Below are 23,597 nucleotides of genomic sequence, written 5' to 3'. Positions count from 1 at the left end.
AGAAACAATGACTTGATCAGCCCTTGTCCTGACTGTTGAGGAACAGCTTACTATTTTTTTCTTTTTAGTATTTTCTTTTTCTACTTAATACCATTGACTGAACTCTTTAACACACAATTATTCTTAGATGTTTAAATTTAACTGAAAATTGATCCCTGTTAAAAATAAGAGTGGGAAAGAGAGAGAGAGGAGATATATAGTTTGGAACATGCTAATTGATCATAAAGATAGGATTTTGAGTAATAGGAATCACATACATAAGAACAATGTCTGCTAACAATAATTGATAGAATTAAAAAGGAGACAATGGTCCAACATGGGAAGCAGGATACACAGCAGACTCATAGAATGACAAATACCCTAAACAGCACTCTGGCCTCAGAATCAGCCCTTAAGGCATTTGAATCTGGCTAAAAAGCCCATGAGAGTTTTCCAGGCATGGAAAGCCAAGACACTGTGGCAAAAAATGACCTAAATGAAAGATATCTGTGAGTGAGATCCCAGTGGAAAGAATGGGCCATCAAAAAAGGAGGTACCTTCTCTAAAGGGAGGAGAGAACCTCCACTTTGACTATGGCCTTGTCTAAATAAGGTCAGAGTTGGTGAACTCAAGAGGTTTCCATAGCCTTGGCAGCTCACTACAAGAGCCTCGAGTGATTACTGACGTCATAAATAAGAGAGTCAATTGTTAAATCAACAACAGGAGTCATTGTGCACTTGCTCCCCATGTAAGACCTCTGTCCTTAATGTTTCATACTATGAGAATTAAAGGTAAAACCAGTATTCAAACAGTACTTTGTACTTTGTGTGTCTGTGAAGGTTTACACACAGTTGATCTTCTGTGCATAAAAATAATTAAAAATAAATCATAATGAAGAATGGGATGGGAGAGGGAGTAGGAGATGGGAAGGTTTGCAGGTGGGAATGTGGTTATGGGGGGAAGAACCACTATAATCCATTAGTTGTACTTTTGAAATTTCTATTTATTAAACAAAATTTTTCTGTTATAACTAAATAAATAAATAAAATGACAAACTGACTCCTACAACTTAAATAAATACCAAACATATTTAAACATTAGCATTTTTCAGTGTCAAAAAGTAAGTTAGGATTTTGGTGTTGTTAATCATTTTTAAATAAACAATATATTATGAACTTCATTTGTAAGCAAATATTTTATTTTTATGTGCTGAAACAGAACAAATACTTGAATGAAGAATGAAAATTTTAACATGTAGTATATCTAAATACTTTTCCCTAGCAGGTAGAAATCAACCACAACTTTTTTTTTTTTTTTTTTTTTGGTTTCTCCAACTTATACAGTTGCAGTTCCTAGGTGATTATGTAATATTTCACAAAAACTGTCGCTATTGATATAAAATGCCAGCCATGCTTTAGGCAAGAACAAGCAGCCTGACATCTTTGGTTTTTGTTACATTTGATGTTAAGAGGACTACATAAATATGTAAGCTGTTTTATGGTATTATTAAATGCAAACTATTTTCTATTTTGCCAGAAAGTACAAGAGGTCAATTTTCGCTAAAAAAAAAAAGCCATATCTGGATAGTAGTAATTTTTTTAAGATTTATTTATTTATTTGAAATTCAGAGTTACACAGAGAGAAGGAGAGGCAGAGAAAGAGAGAGAGAGAGAGAGAGGTCTTCCATCACTGGTTCACTCCCCAGTTGGCTGCAATGTTCAGAGTTGTGCTGATGGGAAGGCAAAAGCCAGGAACTTCTTCTGGGTCTTCCACATGGGTGCTGGGACACAAGGACTTGGGCCATTTTCTACTGCTTTCCCAGGCCACAGCAGAGAGCTGGATTAGAATTGGAGCAGCCGGAACTCGAACTGGCGCCCATAAGGGATGCCAGCACCACAGGCAGCAGCTTTTCCCGCTAAGCCACAGCGCTGGCCCCATGTAGTATTATTTTAAGACTTTGTTTATTTTCCTTGATTTATTTATTCAGAATGAAATAATGTTTCGTTTTATTTCATTCTTGTCTGTATGCTATTGGCCTAATGATACATACAATCTGATTTCTTATGCAGTAAAATTATTACATAAACAAAAATGTTTAAATAAAAAAGAATACATGCAGCATATTTTCAACAGTTAATGACATTTATCTCTTAGCATTTATTATCTGTGAAGCAATAAAAATATGCACTGACATATTTTTTCTGAGGAATAAGACATATATACTAGGTACATATGCTAATCAGAGTGTACTCTTTATTTTAAAAAATCACTAGTCCAATGATTACTTTTCCTAGCTGAACATCAAAACAGCATAGATTCTGAATGGAATGACAACCACCTTTTATTTCCAGGCTGTAAATAAACTGAAAGGTAATGATTCTGTAATTCAGAATTCTATAATATGATGCAAAATGTTTCTATGCTTCACATACTTAGCAGAATTCCTTTGGGTAACTGAAACCTATAAAATCAAAATTCAAGACTTGACAGGAAAGGACAGGAACACAATCCTTAAGAAAATGCACCTGCTGTAATAGTTTAGATTGACACATGAAGCCATTGTGAAAATGGTTCTAACCAGGTGTTATTTGAGGAGGATAGTAACAGAATTGGTCACTGCCTACTAAGCACATTCAATCCTCCATTCACTCTTCATTCCTGTATTCATAGGCAAATTATTCAGTGTTACCAAGCATCAGGTCCTAATCTTTGCAATATGTGTATAACAGTAGAGAGGGATAATGCCTGCCACCCAGGAGCTGACAGTCTATCAAAGGCAAAAAATATTAAACAGATAATTTTTCAAATAGGTCTAACATTACAATTATAGAGAAGACATTGGGAGAACACATTGACTTCAATGAAAAAATTAGATAGGAAATGTAAACAACTTGCTTAGTCTTTGTTAATGGATCAAGGAAGGCTACCCTGAAAGAGTAAGGTTCAATTTACAACCTGACCTAAAAGTCCTATCACAGTAGGGAAAGAAGAATTTCCGGCAAAGAACAATTCTAGAAAAATCTTTACAGTGAAAGGAGGTTGAAATATTTGAAGAAACCATAAAAGGTCAATGGGATGCTAACATGTAGGACAAACAGTTGGAGACAACATGAGAAATAAAACTGGAGAAAAAGCCCAAAAAATAGAATCAAATTTTGCTGGAGCCTGGAGAACCTAGGGTGGGTTTCTGAATGCTATCTTGAGTACAAAGTAACTACGGCCAAATTTTAATAGAGATGATAAGATGTGCATTTGAAATAAATCTGCTTGCTCTGAACACAATGGATTATATATTGGGATTATAAAGAAAAGGAGAGACTAATCAGGAACGTTCTGCCTTACTCAAGCAATAAATAATGATTATCAGGACTAATAGTATCAATAGAAATGTCTGGAGGGAAGGAATTTGAGATGCACTTCAGAGGCAGATTTGTCAGGACTTGTCAACTTAATAGATATAAGGAAAAAAGATAAAATAGAGCCAGGATTGAACCCTTGAACCCATTCTAGTATTAACAAAGTTATTTATTGTAATAGGTTTTTTTTTTTTCTGAAAGGCTGGATTGACATAGAGAGAGGAATGGGAGAAACAGGTAGACAGACACAAACACACACACACACACACACAGACACACACAGGGACACCTTCCATTCGCTGGTTCACTCTACAAATGGCTGAAATGAACTCCATCCTGGTCTCTCACATGCATAGCAGTGGTACAAGCACTTGGAACGTCCTCTGCGGCTTTCCCAGGCAGATGCTGGGTTGGAATCACAGCATGTAGAACTCTAACACACACTCCTTTATGGAATGCTTGCACTGGAGCAGTGGCTTAACCTGCAGCATACAATGCTGATCCAATACAGTAGATCTTGAAGAACAAACTCATCTGAGGTAGAATGCTAATACTGAACTTTTCACATATTCTGATTAAGATATTTGCATTGGAATGTTCAAGGGAACAGTAATGTGCAGAGTCTTCAAACAAGTCATGGGAAGAATTGGCATTTAGTCTAGCATCTATGACACATGCTCCACAATTTGGAGTGTCTGAGTTTGGTTCCTGGCTACAGCTCCTGACTTCAAATTCCCACCAATTTATACACTGGAAGGCACTGGTGAAGGCTCAAGTGACTGAGTTCCTGCTTACAAAGTGAGAGACATGGATTAGGTTCCAGGCTCCCAGCCCAGGCCAGGACATTATCTACAGTTGGGGAGTCAATCAGCAGATGGGATATCTCTCTCTTTCCCTCTCTTTTTTTTTAGTGTTTGTAATCATATTTATTTTTCTACCTATCACTTACTATTTCTTTGTGTCTCTATATTTTTTATTTTTCTTTTAATTTTAAATAAGGTGAACAAATTTCATGTATTATATATATAGATTTAAGAGCATAGTGATACTTCCCACATTATGTTCCTTCCCACTGATGCCCCTACCTTTCCTCTTCCTTTCTTTCTTATTCCTTATTTTAATTTTTATAACGATAACTTTCAGATTATTTTATATTCACAAGCTAACTTCTCTGTCAAATAGAATTCAACAAGTAGTAAGCAGAAAAACCAGTGTTACTTGAGAGTAACACTGTAAGCAATAATCAAACATCAAAATGTCAATTTTGCTCATATATATTAGATTTTGTGCTCTGTATATTAATTACCAAAAAACAAAAAGTTACTAGAATCATATATTAGAAATTATAAAAGCAGCTGGCACTGTGGCATAGTGGGTAAATCTGTTGCCTGCAGTACCAGCATCCCATATGGGCACCTGTTTGAGTCCCGGGTGCTCTACTTCAGATCCAACTCTCTGCTATGGCCTGGGAAAGCAGTAGAAGATGGCCCAAATCCTGGGTCCCTGCACACACATGGGAGACCCAGAAGAAGCTCCTGGCTCCTGGCTTCAGATCAGTTCAGCTTCAACCATTGTGGCCCAGTGGGCAGTGAACCAGCAGATGTCATATTCTCTGTCTTCTCTCTCTCTCCCTCTCTTTCTCTCTGTGCGTAACTCTGATTTTCAAATAAATAAATATATAAATTTTTAAAAATTATACAAATATTTTAGAATTTTCTTGCATGAAAATAAACATCTTTTCAATTCCTTTTTTTTTTTCCATGAACTTTTTAAACTATTCTTATAAAAGAGGACTGGAAATCCAAACTTATTGTCCTGTTGTAAATTTGTAAGTTGTGAAAGCCATTAAAGTGGATGTGATTACTTTGGAGAGTGAATCAGTAGATCTCGCCAAGGTTTCAGCTGTCCAAAGGCAAAGCTATAGCCCCCAAAACACCACTGACACTTAGAAGAAAATTCAGTAGAAAGATCTTGCAAACACAGAATGAAAGAATGGCTAAAGAAACTTTGCTTTCTGAGCCAGTGTTGTAGTTCAGGGTACTGCTTCAAGTCCCAGCTGCTTCATTTCCAATCCAGCTCCCTGCTAATGCATCTGGAAAAACAGCGGAATATGGGCAAAGTGCTTGGGTCCTTGCCGATATGGGAGACACAGAAGAAGCTCCTGGTTCCTGTTTTTGGTTTGGCCCAGCCCAGCCATTTTAGTCATTTGTGGAGTGAACCAGTGGGTAAAAGATTCTCTGTTTTTCCCTCTGTCTCTCTGTCTCTCTCTCTTTAACTTTCCCTTTCAATTAAATAAAATAAATATTTAAAAAAAGAGAGAGAGGGGCCAGTGTTGTGGTGCAGTGGGTTAACGCCGTGTTCTGAAGCGCCAGCATCCCATATGGGCACCAGTTCCAGTCCCGGCTGCTCCTCTTCCAATCCAGCTCTCTGCTGTGGCCTGGGAAAGGAGTAGAAGATGGCCCAAGTCCTTGGGCCCCTGCACCCGTGTGGGAGACCGGAGGAGGCTCCTGGCTCCTGGCTTCAGATTGACATAGCTCTGGTTGTTGGGCCATTTAGTGAACCAGTGGATGGAAGACCTTTCTCTTTGTTTCTCCTTCTCACTGTCTGTAACTCTAACTTTAAAATTAAATTAAAAAAGAGAGAGAGAGAAATTTTGCTTGCCTTAAATTTTTGTGCCTTTTTTTTTTCTTAAATGCATCACAAAAATTTGAGTCTTGGTGTAAAAAACAACCAGGTAAATGATCTTGTTAGAGTCTGAAAAAACCCATTGCCCGAGGAACGACTCCAAGAGACTTTTCTCTCATGCAACCAGCAAAGGGTTAAAGATTTATTGATTATCCAGCATGCTGGGGCTGTCTGATCATACATGAACAGAGCAGCCCCGAATAACCAAAGGTTAGGGTTTATAAAGGCAAAAACCGCAAAACCGGGAAGGGGGGAATACATGGTTGCTATGCACGGTTGCTATACACAGTTGCTAAAATCAAAAGAGAGAACATAAAATCAAAAGAGAGTATATGGTTACTGGGGTCAACATAACCTAAAACCTAAGTGAAATTAATATTTATCATAATCTTGACAATACCAGTTACAATATTACAATTAGCAATTAGGATTTGACATTAATGTAAGACACAGACAAATCACATCTTTATTATTAGCCCAGGTAACCCAGGTGCAACCTTTCTACTTTTAAGCTTGAGCAATCCTGCTAGGGGGTTTTTGTGCATTGCCAAGGGTGATGTAGTGCACTGCTATTGTCCGACTATTTGAGATCATAGTTTCAGACCAGAGTCTCACGGTGGGGGGGGTGCTTTCTCAGAATGGAGTCTCAAGTGCTCCAAAATGGAGTCCCTACTGTCAAGGTGCTACTTCACTCTGTCTTATTTTTACAGCTGTACCAGGAAGGTTTAAACCTGTAAGCTTAAGCTTAACTTTTTACACCCGCACATATACAATCTTAACTCTTCAATCTAAACCAGTAAACCAATGTTACTTTCTAGTTTTTGTTACCAGGAAAAAGGCTAAACATACAGTAAGTAATAATAATGTAATAAATGTTATATTTAGTGGTAGAACTAATAAAAATGCTTCAGTAAAGTCCTAGCTGTGGTAGGCAGAACAGCAGCCCCTGAGCACTGTTCTGTTCACATAATTTGAGAAGGATTCAACATGCAGCTGCTGGGTTTCCAGTTGGAGGAAAGGGAGTCTCTATCAAGGCATGCAGGCACCCTCTAGCAGCAGCAGAGGGCAAGGGAACAGGACCTCTCCCAGAGCCTGCAGAAGGAGCATCATCCACTGACACTTTGAATTTTAGTTCAGTGAAATACATTTGGGATGTCTGATCTCCAGAACTGTAAGATAGTAAATGTGTGCTGTGTGAACACTCTATTACGCTTCTGATACTTTTTAGTAATAGTAGTAGAAGCTAATACAGTGCCCAGTCACCTTGAATACAACCAAATATCCCTTCCCTTTATCCTGTAAGAGACCAAGGTGGGAAGGGTAGACAGGGTCATTATGAGCAGAACAAGAAACATGAAACAATGTCATGAACACAAGACAAGGACCTGGGAGATATTCCCTCCCAAGAATATGACCGCACAAGTTTGTGTTCTGCAATCTCACATTGGTTTGTCAAACACAAACAGACTTATCATAGCAACTACACAAGGTTAGTAAGTCATGTCCATCACTCACATCAAGTGAGGAGGAGAGGAAGGAATAGAGGGTGGAGTCTGTTGTTCGGGAAGCTCTATTCACCAGCGCAGACGTCAAGTTCTTGGAAGTTGCAGTCCATCCAGAAGAACTTAGAGAGTTACTTGGGTAGAGTGTTTCACAACAGCTGCCAGTTGTTAAAAGTGGGCATCTGTGTGCCATGTGTCCAGCATTACCTGGTGTACGGGGTCTAACTTTCTTCTCGTTCTTTTTATAAGCCATTTTGGGGGGAGTTCTCTTCTTATTAAGCCCACAAGTCTCTATACTGTCTCTACACTGTTTGATATGTCCTTAGGTCATCCGTGGAACTGAGTCCTGATTCTGTGTGTTTATCGTTTAGTCCTTCATTGACATAGCTTGACTTTCCCAGAGCTATTCCATCTCATATTTCAAAATGGAGTAACTCTGGTCAACCTTGTTCATACTCCATTTATGTAGGTTATGGAGAAAAACAGCATTCTGGTAAAGTATCCCTCCTGAGTAAGGAAGATTTAATGAGAAGGAACTGGCAAAGAAGAGAAAAAGAATTTAAAAGCCCAAGGAGTGGTGTGGGTGGGAGGGTGGGGACTGTTGGAGAAAAGTTCAAACCCACAGCTGCAGGAGTCTCTGAAGGAAAAGGTCAACATCTCCCTCTGCTTCACGAAGAAAAGAAAATGGGAAAAGATAGAAACTTTCGAGAAATTGTTTTCCTAATTACTTCAGAAGCAAAGACATTGATTTAGGTTTGGGGCAGCAACAGGGTTCAAGTTAGGAATGGGTGTAGTTTTTAACAGAAATTATAGGAAATATAAGGGAGAATGAGTAAAATAACCTCCAAGTGATGCTGGGAAAAAATGGGGCTGGATTTTGTTTTCTCCCCTACACTCTCAAGTGTCTCTTCAAAATCTTTTAAATGTACAATGCTCTTTTGCATTTTCTCGCTTAAGTTGCTCAAGGTTTGATCTCTCTCCCTTTAGGTTTCAGCTGTATAAAGGCAAATGATCTCTAAAGCATTCTCTCACTGACAGGTCATGGGAATCCTTCCCTTCTTGCTCATCCTTCCGGAACCTAAAGCCCTGGACCAGAGGGCTTATGAAGTACCAGATGCATCTTTGATCAGACACATCTGAGAAAGGCATTCTACTCAAATAGAATTGTGTATAAGACTCCAAACATCCTTCCAGCACATCTTGAGCTGTCTAAGAAAACCAGAATTATAAAACTGAAAATATATCCTGTGGATATAAATTCTAACCCCCAATGTGCTAAAAGACCATTTGATATGCTATTAACAATTCCACCCTTAGGGACAGTCTCTAAAGTTCTTAGCAAACAGCAGAGCTCAAGTTCTGAGAATCTTCGTTCTCACCTTTTCCATTTCCACAGGCTGTGGCACAGTTCACAACAGAGTCTAACCCAAGGGCTAGGCATATATTGTACTAACAGCAATTGTATGACCAAGTATCAAGAAAGTGTTGAGAACCACATTTGTAATGATAAACATAATGTATATGGATTTAAGTAGACCAAAAGATTTAAAAAACATTTTGTTATGCCTTTCTTTTCCTTCTGGCATGTCAAACCTTTTTTTAAATATTTTTGGACATTTCCAATGGTACAACATAGACTATATATGCTTTCTCATATGGTAGTATGGAACTTAGGTCTCTACTTCTAGTCCTATTTTTTATGGTATTTTTAAGATGTGATGCAATTCATTCATGAAAATTGTTAGCATCTGAAACCACTTTTTGTCCTCAGTATTTTCCAGTATAAATTCAGAAAATTGTGATACTTTACAGAATAAATTAATCTACCTATGGAAATCATCTACCCAAACTCAGTCACCGTATGTCAGAATTTAGAAGTATTCTATTAAGCAGAAAAATACAAAATGGGATGCAAAGGTGCCCAGAAAGGACAAATATGAAAAGTAGCCAGGGTGTCTGCACTGCAAAGATTTCATTTCTTTCAATGCCTTCAAATTTGAAGTCTTATGAGCATGGCTATGATTTTAAATACTAACTTATAGAGAAATATAAATAGTATTCCTGTCTTTAATCTGTACTTCATTGTTTGAAATTATATTTATTTTATGCCAAATTACAACTTCATAAATGAAATAACATCCAGTTGTTTACAAAATATATCAAGAAATAATACTGTTTTTAAAGATTTATTTGGGGGAATGAACCAGTAGTGGTAGAAGATTGTTTTTCTCTCTATCTCCCTGTCTCTCTCTCTCTGTAAACTCTGCCTTTCAAATAAATAAATGTTAAAAAAATTAAATTATAGGATCAGATTCCAAGATGGCTGAATAGGAACAAAGAAGTGCTGATTTTGATGAGGGGAAGACTGCAGAAGACTAGCAGAGGCAGTGTAATCTCAAGGGAGAATTGGAGAGAAGTTTGCAGTGGAAATTCTACAGAAAGAAGAGGGATGCTATGGAGCAGCATGGAAAGAGCAGAAACACAACAGCAAGTGGGAACTCCACATATGACTCCTGCAGCCAGGGGTTGGAGAAGACACCAGCTTATGAGTGCAAGGTGAGGGCAGACAGCATCAGCCCACACCACTGGTGATATTGCATGAGGGAGAACCCTGTGGACCACACTGAATTTGAGTCTGGCCTGGGGTCCCAGTGAGGGGAGGGGTAGTCATCTAAACCAGTGAAGGAAAAGCACATTTGTTTCTCCCCATGAACCCAACAAAGGCACCTGCCAACCGACAGGGGGACAGTGCCATCTTGATACCTATAGAGGCTGTGGTGGCTCTCATGTGCATAAGCAGGAGACTTTATCAAAGGCATAAATCCACATTTCCCAGTGACATTGAGGCTGGCTAGGAGGGCTGATGGGGACGTTTACCCACTTAGGATTGTGAGGTGCTCCCATCCTGTCAACTTATCACAGGCTTCCAGGCTCACACTGCCAAGGCAGAGCACCCATAAGCAGTTGGCTCTGGGAATGTCTTTGCTCTCTCCATGGACATGGCCAGCTCATGGGGATCCTCTGTGCGCCATGACTGTGGGAACCTTCTGCACTATACCTCTAGAAATTCTGTGACGGCATGATAGGGAGTGTGGCGTAGCTGGGTCTCTAGGCAATCCCTGTGTCTGACATCAGAGGCTCAGAACTCGCTGACTACCTGGGGAAGGGCATTGCAGAGGATTCTGTGCTCATACTGAGGTCTGAACAGACCCTTTGTGCAGTTCATGTGCCACTGTGTGTGAGGGTTGCACCCACTGTGCAGTAACCTAGGCATTGATCACCTTGGAAGAGAGGAGGTGAGGAAGTGATTACATCAACAGCCATGATCATATCCTGCTCCCTGCTGCCAATAGAGATGTACCACTCCCAACTTGAGGTCACCCTGGATTCTCCTCTAATCCTTAAGCACTAAACAGAGCTCTGTGGACTCTGGGTATTCACTGAAGGAGGAGACACTACACTAAACCACAGAGGCACAGGTCAAAGATAAAACCCATCAGTGGAGAAAAACAATAAGTGTTTTCACAAATGCCTAGAAATAAATGCAGCAAGGATACACAGCAGACTCATAGAATGGCAGATGTCCTAAACAGCACTCTGGCCTCAGAATCAGCCCTTAAGGCATTCGGATCTGACTAAAATGCCCATGAGAGTATTTTAGGCAAGGAAAGCCAAGACACTCTGGGGGAAAAAAAAAAAAAAAAAAAAAAAACAAAAAAAAAAAAAAAAAACACACACACACAACCAAAAAAAAAAAAAAAAAACCTAAATGAAAGATCTCTGTGAGTGAGATCCCAGTAGAAAGAATGGGCCATCAAAGAAGGAGGTACCTTTCTCTGAAGGGAGGAGTGAACCTCCAATTTGACTATGACCTTGTCTAAATAAGATCGATGTCCACAAACTCAAAAGGCTTCTCATGGCAACTCATGACTAGAACCTAGGGAGATTACTGATGCCATAAACAGGAGTGTCAATTTGTTAAGTCAACAACAGGAGTCACTGTGTACTTACTCCTCATGCAGGATCTCTGTTGTTCAATGTGAATTAATGCTATAACTAGTACTCAAACCGTATTTTGCATTTTATGTTCTGTGTGGGTGCAAACTGTTGAAATCTTTACTTAATATATACTAAATTGATCTTCAGTATATAAAGATAATTGAAAATGAATCTTGATGAGAATGGAACAGGAGAGGGAGCGGGAGTTGGGAGGGTTGCAGGTGGGAGGGAAGTTATGGGGAGAAAAAGCCATTGTAATCCATAAGCTGTACTTTGGAAATCTATATTTGCTAAATAAAAGTTAAAAAAAAAAACAGAAATAAATGCAGAAATACAAGAAACAAAAACAAGGAAGACAACATGACTTCCCCAACAGAACACAGCAACACTTCAATGTGAAGGTGGAAAGATTGATGAAATACCTGAAAAGGAATTCAAAAGAATCATCATAGGATTACTCATAAGCAATGAGGAGCAAATCCATGAGTTAAAGAAATCCATATATGACATGGATAAAAAATTTTCCCATGATGTAGAGATTTTGAAGAGAAATCAAACTGAAATATTAGAAATGAAGAATTCAATGTGTAAAATAAAAAATACAGTGGGAAGCCTTAACAACATTAATTTATTTATTTATTTAAAAGACAGAGTTACAGAGACAGAGAGATCTTTCATCCACTGGTTCACTCCCCCAATGGTCACAGCAGCCAGGGCTGGGCCAGACTGAAGCCAAGAACCAGGAATTTCAGCTGGGTCTTCCATGTGCATGGCAGGAGACCAAGCACTTGGGCTATCTTCTGAGCCATTCCTAGGCACATTTGCAGGGAGCTGGATGAGAAGTGGAGCACCAGGACTTGAACCAGTTCCCATATGTGATGCCAGCATCACAAGCAGCAACTTAACCCACTGGGCCACAGCCCTGGCCCCAATATTATTTATTTAAGTATAAAAAATTCAGGGGTTCAGAATTCTGATATCCTAGATGATTTCTCCAGCTACAGGTCCCCAAGTGAGAAAGGATACTCTTACACACTTCTGTGGGGAGCAACCCGGACTAGACTGAGTTACTGGAATTAAGACTTATTCTATGCATCTGCTCTCCCACAATATGGCGCTGGGAGAGAAGTAAACAGCTTCCGCACAGCTGCCTCCAGTTCAACCAATTAACTGTAGGACTTGTTCCTGATTGGAGAGCAGCGTACTCGGCGTGTGGGCAGCCGAGTTGGGATTGGCGGAGGAGGACTATAAAGGAGGAGAGAGACGGCATGCACCAGGAACATCTATGGGGAACATCTAAGGGAACCCGTGCAGCCCCCGAGAAAGCCGGCCGGCGGTGTGCCGCTCCCCTGCGGAAGTGGGGAATGTGGCCAGGGGGAACTGCCCTTCCACGGAGGTGGAAGGGATAGTAGCCAACCCGGGAAGAACCAGCAGCAAACCCGGGGAGGGCCGAGCAGACGAAAGAACAGCGCAGGGTCCTGTGTCGTTCCTCCACGAAGAGGGGGAGCGACACACTTCAGAAAACATCCAAATCAAATTCGCAAGTATCACTGATTGGATTTCAGTCCAAAATTCTTTGCTTAACTCAGGCTAGAATATGAGCTTGGAGAAAAGACTCCATGTTCTTCACATGTTAGAACAAGGTAATGATAGCTAAGAGTTTTAAGTATTTTCATTAAGCCAGACTCTAAGCCTTTTTCATGTATTAATTAATCTATTTTTCACAACAAATTGGAAGAACTCAATTCATCATGTTTAACTGATGAGAGTTTCAATTTATTCCTAGATATTTGAATTCCAGAGATTGCACTTTTAACCATTACACCCCACTTTTTCTCTCAACATGACAGGGAAATTTACAGGTATGGAGAGGGAGAATACAAAGCAATTCAAAAGGCAGAAGTTTTAAGAATCCATTTAATACAGATGGAGACCACTGCAACTCAAGGCTTCTTTCTCTGAAAGTCCTATGAGCACCAAAACCCAAATAAGCCTATCAGAGCTCCAATCTTTGGGAATGGAGGGGAGGAAAATGAGAGCAAATTGTCCATTAAACCATCTGTAGGGCATAACTTCAATCAAATTATCAATATTTTCTTCACTAAAATAAATTTCACCCAAAATAAGTTTAACAAACTACATCTTTGCCCATCTAGAACTGACCAGATCAAGGAAGAAAATTAGCAGAACTTCAAAACAGTTTTCCTTTCTAATATTTATGTTCTAATAATTATGTTCTTATGAACTTATGTGAGATCAAAAATTGAACAGTTCAAATCTTCCTGTTGATTTTGTTATTAGAAGACTCTAATGGCAGTGCTATGCATGTGGCAAATTTTTTTAAAAAGTCAGGGGTGCTGATCCTGTCTTCATTTAAAATTTAATATTTTGATCACCAATGATTTTTGCAATACTTTTAAATAAAAATATTGCACAGAAATATTATTTGTTTTTGATACTAAAGGTTTTTGGTTATTGAGGGCTGAGCTTTTTTAATATTCCTTTAAATTTTGTGTCCAAGACTAGAACCTCATATGCCTCAATCAACTCCCAGGTCTTTCTTAAAGATACGAGATTCTATCTCAAAGACACGTATTCCATTAGGCCAAAGTTGTATTATTTACAAGTGTCAGATAAAAATAACAAAGTGCCACGGATGATACAGGGTCACCTCACTACCCACACAATGCCCATAAAAATATACACTTCTCAAATTTCATACTTGAGTAAAGTTACATAAATCAAAATCCACATATTATCATATTATGTGCCCTATCATATCTTCTCTCAAATAGAATTACTTTAGGCACACACACAGGACATTGCTCTACTTTAAAATATAATCTGATTATTCATTAATTTATTTTCCAGATAAACTTTAGAATTTGACATTATATATAAAAAACATCCCAATGGGAATTTGTTTTAAAATCTGTGAAGTTTATAGGTTAATCTGAAGAGAGTTGATGTCTTCATATCCAAAAATATCTCTGTCACCAATTAGACAAAATTTAGTCTGTGCCACTCAGTAAAATCTGGTCATGTTTTTCAAGTATGCTATACATTTAAGTATGACATTTTTCCATATTATTCATATATTTTGTTCCTATTTTTCAAGAATTGGTTCCCTAATACATTTACTAACAATATTTATGGGGTGTATTTTGCAGTCAAATGTTCTGCCATGGAACTATATTTTCAGTGGTGTACATTTTGTTAACAAACATGGTAAAGTGGAAAGGTCACAACTCCTCAGTAGTACTTGTTCCTATTCTTGTCTTCTGTTTACTGGGCCCATAAACTTGATCAAATTCCTAAATATTTTTTGCCCTGCATTTGCCAATGGAGAATGAACGTACCCTGCTCCTGTTCCAAGGTTATCAGGAGGTTCAACTAAGACAATGTGTTGAGTAACCACTAAACTATAGATGATGTAAATATCAGGTTTGCATATAAAGAAACTCCAACTGGGTTTCCTTAAATAAAAATGAAGAACTGAGATTTACAACATTGACATGTTTTAAGAAAAAATCTTTTTACTTTATATTATCCGGAGGCATATTTATGCATTCTACTTTCTTTTAAATATGTTCAATATTTAATCTAAGGATCACAAAATAATGGAAAATAACCTGATCTATATTTTTCTCTAGTATTTACTCTTATTTTATAATCTTATTATGCTGAAAGCACATCCTGAGAACATAAAACCTAAGAATTCTTCAACTTGTTCTAAAATGGACCCTAAATTGACAAAGATACAAATTCCTTTTTTAAATTTAATTTGAAAATCTGTAGTCTAGCTTACTTTTTCTTGTTTAATTTATACTTTATACAGAATACATAAAATAAAATGCATCTGTCTCATCATAAAAATGACATTTTGTCACATGTTCAGTGCCAAAAAAGTTAGTTCTGTAATAATGTTAAATGGATATGATGAACCACACTTGGGTATTACTATGATAGTTATGATGAGCACATAGTGATATAAACATGCAATTCCCAATAAACATTATGTATATACATAAATAAAACATGTCATAAAACTCAATAAACAACCATATGTTAAGTTTGTAGAAGAAGCTGAGAACTGAAGTTCTTTTGGACAGATTTCAATGGTGCAAAATATGTATAGGCATGGATTGAAGACTAGTTTAAGACTGACATAGAATTTATCTGGAGGATGAAAAGCCAATCTGTAAAAAGGCAAATTGGCTAAATATTCTGAAAACAATACCCTAGCATTTGATTATTGGAAACTTTAGCAAATTTAAAAAATTTCAATTTTTTGATATCTTATTCAAACTACAAACACGTAATTTATCTCTCAGTTCACTTACAAAACAAACTTTTTTAAAAATTTTCATAAACAGGAACACTCCAAATATCCATAGATTTTCTTTTAATGTGGTTATAGAAATGTTTACCTATTAACTATTACTACTTAATGCTCTCTAAAGTATAAAGGATTGTAACACTGAGTTCAATAATCTTAAATAATTAAATCTATCCCACAATAAGTGCCGCTTTTCAGATAAAGGTAAGTTGTTCTTTTGTCTTACCACATAGCATCATATAATTTCATGTTTTCTGTGATATTGTATATGTGATGTTTTTGAAGGAAGCACTAAGCTTGATAAAAGTACATTTTATATTCATTGGGGGCATTTCTATTTGGCAATCCTGAAAGACCAGTTTTGATTATTTAAGTTTTACTCTTAAAAAAAAAAAAAAAAAGCCTGTCAATATCTCAGTGCCTCAAAAATCTGTTCTTATACTTTTTAAGTCACTGAAATTTTTTAAGTGAAAGAAGTTTTTAAAAAATTAAAATACCTTTCAAGCAAGATGCCAAAATATGTCTAATTTACAAGAGATTGATCATTACCAATTTATCATCTAAAGAATTGTCAAACAAAAGGAGTTTCATATGGGTGATGTCACAGAAGGCTAAAGAAATGAGCCACTCACCTCCCTGCCCCCTCCCCAAGTACAGAGGAAAAGGAGAAGTAAATCAATTGGAATCTTTAAATTTCTTTTAGAATCATGCTTTTCCATGTAGTAGCATCCCCAACATCTCAGCCACTGAGAAACGGGGATTCTTCTATAAAGCTCTCTCAGCATGCCTGTTCTGCTCACCACAGGTGCCTTCTCTTGAGAATGTACTGTTCCAGCACCGCCTCTGCTCATGGGAAAGCTCCTTCCTTTTCTCCTATGTCCCAGCCACTTTCCTCTTTTGTTCCCCCACAAAGATTATTGTGGGCCAGAATTAAAACACTGTTTTTTTTTTTACAAGCAGAGTTAGTGGGAGAGAGACAGAGAGCAGAAAGAAAAGTTTTCCTTTCCGTTTTTTCACCCCCCAAATGGCCGCTACTACTGGCACGCTGCACCGATCCGAAGCCAGGAGCCAGGTGCTTCCTCCTGGTCTCCCATGCGGGGGGCAGGGCCCAGGCACTTGGGCCATCCTCCACTGCCTTCCTGGGCCACAGCAGAGAGCTGGCCTGGAAGAGGAGCAACCGGGACAGAATCCAGCGCCCTGACCCAGACTAGAATCCAGGGTGCCGGCGCCGCAGGCTGAGGATTAGCCAAGTGAGCTGCAGTGCCGGCCAACACTGCTCTTTTTATATGCAAGTGGGAAAACCCTGAAGGGAAGGACAAGGGAGGAAATAATTATGGACCCAAAATACAATGAGTAAATTAAGTGACTCTAGAATCAGATGGGGCATGAGTTTCAAATGTGCCCTGAACCACCTAGTAGTTTGTGTGATATCTGATAAGTGGCTGACTTTATCTGAATCTCAGTTGTGTAATCTACAAAGCAAGTTGGCATAATTATGTCTTGCAGTTGCGAAAAATATTACAATGTAATTAAATCTGTTACATAAAGGTTTTCAGTAGATATCAGATTTTAAGTCAATATTAGCTTCCTATATACTATTTTGAGAAGAAAGTAGTAAAACTTGGAGGATAAAACTTAATCCGCTTATAAAACAGCCAAAACTAGATATTCAAGAATATCTTAATTGAAATAATAATACATAATGTTACATTAGCTCATCCATATTATCTACTTAATAGTTCAGCTGAAATGCTTGGATGTCTAAACTATTATCGGAGTTTAAAAGTAACTAAACATCATGCTGAGTGAATTAAGCCAGTCCCAAAGGGACAAATATCATATGTTCTCCCTGATCGGCAACAACTAACTGAGCACCAGGGGAAACTTGTTGAAGTGAAATGGACACTATGAGAAACAGTGACTTGATCAGATCTTGCCTGACAGTTGATGTACAATGTAATACTTTATCCATTTTAGTATTTTTTTTTTGTTCTAGTGCCGTTGGTTGAACTCTGTAATTAACACACAATTATTCTTAGGTGTTTAAATTTTAACTGAAAAGTGATCCCTGTTAGGAATTTGGAAAACATTATGCTGAGTGAAATAAGCCAATCCCAAAGGGACAAATACCACTTGTTCTCCTTGATAGGTGACAACTAACTGAGCACCAAAAAGCAAACCTGTTAAAGTGGAGTGAACACTATGAGAAACGGTGACTTGATCAGCCCTCACCCTGACTGTTGATGAGCAACTTGATATGTTATCCCTCTTAGTATTTTGTTTGTTTGTTCTACTTAATACTTTTGGTTGAATACTGTAATCAATACACAATTCTTCTTAAGTGCTGAAACTTAACTGAAAAGTGATCGCTGTTAAATATAAGAGTGGGAATAAGAGAGGGAAAGAAGTGCAATTCGGGACATGCTCAAGCTGACTTCCCTCAAAAGGTAGAGTTAGAAACATACCAGGGGATTCCAATTCAATCCCATCAAGGTGGCGTTTACCAATGCCATCTCACTAGTCCCAGTGATCAATTTCTGTTCACAATTGATCATAATGATAGGACTAAGAACCAAAGGGATCACATAAACAAGACTAGTGTCTGCAAATACTAACTGATAGAATCAAAAAGGGAGAGAATGATCCAACATGGGAAGTGAGATACACAGCAGACCCATAGAATGGCAGATGTCCTAAACAGCACTCTGGCCTCAGAATCAGCCCTTAAGGCATGCGGATCTGGCTGAAGAGCCCATGAGAGTATTTTAGGCATGGAAAGCCAAGACACTCTGAAAAAAAAAAAAAAAAAAACGTAAATGAAAGATCTCCGTGAGTGAGATCCCAGTGGAAAGAATGGGTCATCAAAGAAGGAGGTACCTTTCTCTGAAGGGAGGAGAGAACTTCCACTTTGACCATGGCCTTGTCTAAATATGATCAGAGTCAGTGAACTCAGGGGGCTTCCATAGCCTTGGCAGCTCATGACAAGAGCCTAGGGTGATTACTGAGGCCATAAACAAGATGTCAATTTGTTAAGTCAACAACAGGAGTCACTGTGCACTTACTCCTCATGTAGGATCTTTGTCCTTAGTGTGCTGTTCATTGAGATTTAATGCTATAATTAGTACTCAAACAGTATTTTTCACTTTATGTTTCTGTGTGGGAGAAAACTGTTGAAATCTTTACTTAATGTATGCTAAACTGATCTTCTGTATATAAAGAGAAACGAAAATGAATCTTGATGTGAATGGAAGGGGAGAGGGAGTAGGAAAGGGGAGGGTTGTGGGTGGGAGGGACATTATGGGGGGGAAGCCATTGTAATCCATAAGCTGTACTTTGGAAATCTATATTCATTAAATAAAAGTTTTTAAAAAAAAAGTAACTATTCTTGCTGGTGCCGCGGCTCACTAGGCTAATCCTCCGCCTTGCAGCGCCGGCACAAGGGGTTCTAGTCCCGGTCGGTGCGCCAGATTCTGTCCCCGTTGCCCCTCTTCCAGGCCAGCTCTCTGCTATGGCCCGGGAGTGCAGTGGAGGATGGCCCAAGTCCTTGGGCCCTGCACCTCATGGGAGACCAGGAGAAGCACCTGGCTCCTGCCTTCTGATCAGTGCGGTGTGCCGGCCATGGCAGCCATTGGAGGGTGAACCAAAGGCAAAGGAAGACCTTTCTCTCTGTCTCTCTCTCTCTCACTATCCACTCTGCCTGTCAAAAAAAAATGAAAGAAAATACGCATTAAAAAAAAGTAACTATTGTTGTATTATATTTTTTATGTCTGGGAGATAAATTTAATTGTAAAAAAGGAGATTCTCATTGTTTACAATCTTCATTGATATTTATTTAATTTTATGTCTGTGCTCTGTATTGATAAACTCTTGGTTGATCTATACTGGTAAACTTTCATTCAAAACAAGTAATTTCTTTAACAAATTAAGCTGATTTTCCAAATTTGTTAGGTAAAAATCTGTGATACGTGATCATAGAAAGTTGAGGAGGAGGGAAGAACCATTAATCGGGGTCAGAGCAGGTGCGCTACAATGTTAACTAAATTATAGACAGCCTTATATTTCATAATTTCCAGTTACACTTACCTATTTGAGTACTATAGACTGCTGATCATAGAAAATTTAGCCCAAAGCAATGTAGTCAAAGTGATTTAGTAGCACATAACTGAAAATTTCTGAGATGGGCTTCACAATGGATGAGACAAGGGATCTAGAATCTACAGCCCTACCATTTCTTCCTTCATCTATGAGCCAGGTCTTTAGATTGACATCTTTGTGGGCATGGTACAACCACCATCAGGGTCATGCTCCTCACTGACATCCAAGATACACAGGAATTTTTTTTATCATAACAATCTTCAAAAGCCCTGAGTGTCGGGGAACTACCACAGTGCTAATTCTGGTGGTCCAGGGAATTCAATGTTGGTTGGTTGAAGCTTGTGTTACTTCAACTTACCCCTAAGGTCCAGATATATCGATTGGTCCCTAGAATTCTAGATGGGGTCAACTACTACAAAATGGCATGATTGTTACACCTAAAAGAAACGGCAAGAAGGAATTTAAAGATACAACTTGAATATATTCTATGTGTACACATCAGAGCTGAAATTTGTGATAAGCAAAATTTCATGAAATAATTTCAAGCTTTTTGAGTATGTCTGATGTATAGTTTGATATTATATATATATATATATATATATATATATATATTTACAGGCAGAGTGGACAGTGAGAGAGAGACAGAAAGAAAGGTCTTTCTTTGCCGTTGGTTCACCCTCCAATGGCTGCCGTGGCCAGCGCACCGCGCTGATCCGAAGGCAGGAGCCAGGTGCTTCTCCTGGTCTCCCATGGGGTGCAGGGCCCAAGCACTTGGGCCATCCTCCACTGCACTCCCGGGCCACAGCAGAGAGCTGGCCTCGAAAAGGGGCAACCGGGACAGAATCCGGCGCCCCTACCGGGACTAGAACCTGGTGTGCCGGCACCGCTAGGCGGAGTATTAGCCTATTGAGCCGTGGTGCTGGCCTTAGTTCGATATTATAATTAAAATTAGGCACACATAAGGGTAAACTTTTACTATGATGGTGTCACTGATTTACTATACGCAGGTAATATGACAAGTATTATTTGCATCTTTAAACAAAGTCATTGCTACTCCTGTCTCAAGATCTTTCAGGACAGAAATTATAAAATTGAAAACATAACCCTTCAGGAATATAAAATATGTAACTAGTCTGTGATCCCAGAGAAAATAGAAAAATTAATTTTAAGAATAATAAGAAATGTTAGATCCCAGATTTCAATTTTTTGAAAGAACAACATAAGGAGATTCACAAACAATTAAGTAATAATAAGTGCAATATAATATAGGAAATAGCCAAGTACCTTTAGATTACCATATGTGATCTCTGGCATGCAAATCTGGATTGCTAAAATGGATTATCAGAGGTGAGCAGAAATTGAATAGGTGGTGATACTATTCTATATGATGCTCTAATGGTGAATATATGATGTCAGCAGTACAAAGAAGGAAATTTCATGACTGCAAATTTTCTAAAAAAAATCATCTAGGAAGTCAATGGATTCTAGACTGAACTATAGAATGTGGTTGCCGGCACTGTGGCATAGTGAGGTAAGCCTTGGCCTGTGGCTCCAGCATCGCATATGGGTACTGGTTCAAGTCTTGGCTGCTCCTCTTCCAATCCAGCTCTTTATTATGACCTAAGAAAGCAATAGAAGATGGCCTAAGTCTTTGGGCCATGCATTCGGGAGACCTAGAAGAAGCTCCTGGCTCCTGGCTATAGACAATCCCACTCCAGCTGTTGCAGCCACTTGGGGAATGAACCAGGGATGTAAGACCTTTCTCTCTGTCTCTCCCTCTCTCTGTCTATGGCTCTATCTCTCAAATAAATAAATAAAATCTTTAAAAAGGAAATATAGAATGACCAAAAAATGTATGTTTATTACAAATGTATTAATAACCTCACTATAAGAGTAAAGTTGTTGCTGTAAGTTACTCAAGTAACTTAAGTAACAAGGAGTGTATGAGACTCAAGGCTGAAGGAGCTGCACACAGCCATATGTTCTAATTGATAAAGTTGTTTCCCACAGAGTATGGATTATCAGTTCAGAAACAACTCTAGGGGCCTATGCTGTGGTACAGTAGATTAAAGCCCTGGCTTGCAGTGCCAGCATTCCATATGGGCACTGGTTTGAGTCCTGGCTGCTTCACTTATGATCCAGCTCCCTGCTAATGCACCTGGGAAAGCAGTGGAGGATGCCCAAGTCCTTGGGCCTCTGCACCCATGTGGGAGATCCAGAAGAAACTTCTGGCTCCCGGCTTCAGATCTGTTCAGCTCCAGCTGTTGTGGCCATTTGGGGTGTGAACAAGTGGATGGAAGACCTCTCTCCCTCTCTCTGTGTCTGTCTCTACCTCACTCTGTAATTCTTTCAAATAAATAAAATAAATCTTAAAAAATAAAAAAGAAACCCATCTATTTGTACATGGGTATTAAATAGTTAAGTAAAATGATGGCAGATCAGAGGAGACAACTTTCTCAATGCTGAAGTGGGAGTTAACAACAAATTAAAAGTAGTCTAGAATGACTCATATGTTAATGGATTAGAGCTGGAGACATCAGCATGAATTAATGTTTGGCCTAATACATTTACAGATGGTTGCCAATAGAAATATTTATAGATACATGTATACACTTGGTTAGTATTCACACATATCCAGGGGGGTTTCAAAAACTTCATGGACAAATGGAATCAAAAGTTAATGTGTGTGTGTGTGTGTGTGTGTGTGTGTGTATCTCCAAAGGAAATGAAATCAGTCTGTTGAACTGACATCCTTATTCCCATGTTTACTGTAGTACTATTCACAATAGCCAAGAAATAGAAACAATTGAAGAGTTCGTAAACTGATGAGTAGATAAAGAAAATATAATATATATATACACCATGGAATGTTTTTCTGCCATAAGGAATGATTAAATCCAGTCATTTGTGACAACATCTAGGTCACTATGTTAAATGAAATTAGACAGGCAAGGAGAGATTACTATTGCATGATGTCATTTATACTCGGAAGATAAAAAAAAAATCTACCTCATAGAAGTTGAGAGTAGAATGGCGATTACCAGGGACTGGGAGAGCATGTGAGGGGCGGGGGCAGGAAAGATTATTAAGAAGCACTAAATTATTGTTAGGTGAGAGAAAAAAAGTTCTGGTGTTTAGTGTTCAATAGGGTGAATACAGAGAACTATAGTGTGTGTCTGTGTGTGTGTGTGTCTGTGTGGGTATTCAAAGCTAGAAGAAAGGGTTTGGAGATATTTTATTTCATTAAAAAAAGATGAGAATTATCTGAGATCATTATTTTTATTCTGAATTGTACACTGCACTTATGAAAGTATCAAAGCATTACATGGCACTTCATAACTACATACAATTTTCACTTAAAATTTCAAAAAAAGCTTTTAAAAGATAATGAAAATTTGCCTTGAACTTTTTGAAGTTGTTTCATATTCATTTGCTTTGTCAGCTGAAAGGGTCCAGAAACCACAAATGGCTGGTTCTATGTATGGGTAAGGGAATATATGAGATGAACCTGGAGCACTCTGAGGGGCCAGCAAGTAAGGAATGACACATACAAAACCAGAATCACATGTTTTATCAAAGGAACACCAGGGCCATCTGAAAGAGCACCCAGTGATCAAAACTAGACAGGGGCAGGCTTTGGCA

Source organism: Oryctolagus cuniculus, chromosome 8 (genome assembly GCF_964237555.1).
Source record: "Oryctolagus cuniculus chromosome 8, mOryCun1.1, whole genome shotgun sequence".
Classification (NCBI taxonomy): domain Eukaryota; kingdom Metazoa; phylum Chordata; class Mammalia; order Lagomorpha; family Leporidae; genus Oryctolagus; species Oryctolagus cuniculus.
This window is presented reverse-complemented; position numbering follows the sequence as displayed.